The sequence below is a fragment of the Anomalospiza imberbis genome, chromosome 12 (assembly GCF_031753505.1).
Source record: "Anomalospiza imberbis isolate Cuckoo-Finch-1a 21T00152 chromosome 12, ASM3175350v1, whole genome shotgun sequence".
Taxonomy (NCBI): Eukaryota; Metazoa; Chordata; class Aves; order Passeriformes; family Viduidae; genus Anomalospiza; species Anomalospiza imberbis.
Genome location: NC_089692.1, coordinates 10,873,421 through 10,875,503, shown reverse-complemented (window position 1 = coordinate 10,875,503; position 2,083 = coordinate 10,873,421). Strand labels below are relative to the sequence as shown.

The window sequence follows — 2,083 nt, the reverse complement described above, 5'->3', positions numbered from 1 at the left end:
GCAATATTGATTTCTGTACCTGTCTTTATGAACTCAGTCTGAGCTGAAACTAGGATGTCACACCTATATTTCTTTGTATTATAATTCAATAAGTTAATAAAAGGTAATTGTGTAATACTACTGTGCGTTCTTGGCAGCAAAACCAGGAAGAAAACTATTATTTACTTTAACTTACATTTTATGTACACAATACTGAGTGGAACAATCCTACAGGAGAAGGGAGCAGATTAGATCACCTATTGTGTTTGCATTTACACCTCTTCCTAGTTACTCCAATTCTGAAATGGATTTTCTTTCCAGTCTTTGATATTTATTTTATCTAGAATTTGTTTTCTTTTTTCCACTATTTTCTTTCTTTTGGTTATATTTATATACACACACACACACATACTTGTTAAAAATGTCTGACTATTTTGTTGAGGCTACTTCATTTGTGTACCACAGCAAGTTGATTTTCATGGGGATTTTGTGACTGTGCACATAAATCTTTATGTAATTCTGCCTTATGGAGACTTACTTTCACTATTTAGGTGAGAAGGACATGTGATTTCACATGCTTAATACACCTCTTGGATTTTTGAATAGCACTAAACACAGAGGATGGACAAATATGCTAATGCTCATACCACAGACCACAAAGATGCTCTATTTGCTTTTGTTTTGCACTATATTCTGGGTTCTTGTATTTATTATAAACAACAAGACAGTGGAATGTGCACATTTATAATAAACTATAGAGCAAAGAAAAAAAAACCCAAATATGCAGATCCCTCAGTCAGGGAAAGCCACATTATGAAGAATCATCATAGATAAATCTACGGGAATATTGTTGTTTGAATTAAGGTAATTTAATGGCCCATTTAAATACTTTTCCTGTTTATGAAGCTTTCTTTTTCAAATGCTTTCTTCCTATTGGTTTCACATCAAGTAAGCCTTTTTTTTTTATCCAGAATGTTGTGTTATTTTTATTTTAATAATACATCTTTGGGCACATTTGCTTTCCTATGTTAATTTAATATAGGAGCTAAGCTCTCAATTAAAAGCAAATTATTAGGATTCACAGTTAATCCAGAAGTGAAGCAGAACACTAGTAGAATTTTCCTGTGAGTTAGGCCATATATTTATAGTGAAGAAGCAACTCCTCTCTTCTTGTTAAGATGCATATTGAAAGTAGCCTGTTATTGCCATTTATCATTTGGTGGAGATTATTTTCACATTTGTACTTATAATTGTTCCTAGTTATGTGAAATACAGGCTTTCTGTGTGTATTCTGTGTGGGAAAAGGTGAGTTTGTGTGTGGAAGAACAGCTGAAGTACATCAGGGCCTACGTATCTTTAATTCTGCATTTCACAAAAAGGCATATATTTGACCTATTCATTGCCCACATTTTCTCTACTGTCTTTTCAAAAGTAGAGATGTATAAAATAATTTAATTTTCTGCTGGTTCATTTCTCTTCTGTTTTCGGAGGAGAGGAAAAAATAGACAGATAAACGGAAATGCTTTACATAAAGCAGCTCTCTGAAAAGCAAAGTAGATGCTATTTATGTAAAGTCCGGTCTCCTGGAGCTATGGTTTTGCTTATAAATGAGTCCAACACTGAATTTATACAGATTGAAATACCTGGCCTTTCTAGTTTCGCAAGCTGCATTTTAAACCCAATATTAAGCTACGATTATAGTAGAAAGCATCAACTGAAAATTCCTGAAGTTAATAAATATTCAGATGCCCTGATTTTATGATCAACCAATTTTTTTTCCAATTACATATTTCTCCAAGAATTTGTATTGGCTTTGTGAAACTAGAAACTTTTCAGATATGTAAATCAGTCTTAGTGTTACTGTGCAGTATTCTTTAAATTAAATTACAGTACAGATATCAGATTCTAGCAGTTCTTTTACTGCAATGAGATAATTTCTGGAGGCAAGACACCTGGCCAGGATAGAGCGGTGATTAATTTTATGTGTTTAGGGTGCAATCATCACTCAGAAAAAGGCTTAGGGTTTGGATGATGGATGACGGGTAAAGTGCAGGCTGATAGGACATGGCCCATGAATCTGTTCTACATCATCAGTTCCTTTGAT

At 33.6% G+C, this 2,083-nt stretch overlaps 1 long non-coding RNA gene across 1 annotated transcript in view; it reads left to right on the top strand.

Annotated features, from left to right (window-relative positions):
* Positions 1-367, top strand: part of LOC137481192 (uncharacterized) — a 29,649-nt gene extending 29,282 nt beyond the window's left edge. Inside the window, exon 4 of the long non-coding RNA XR_011003388.1 lies at positions 1-367. This exon is cut by the window's left edge and continues 1,393 nt beyond it. This is a non-coding gene — a long non-coding RNA (uncharacterized lncRNA).
* Positions 368-2,083: the final 1,716 nt, after the last annotated feature.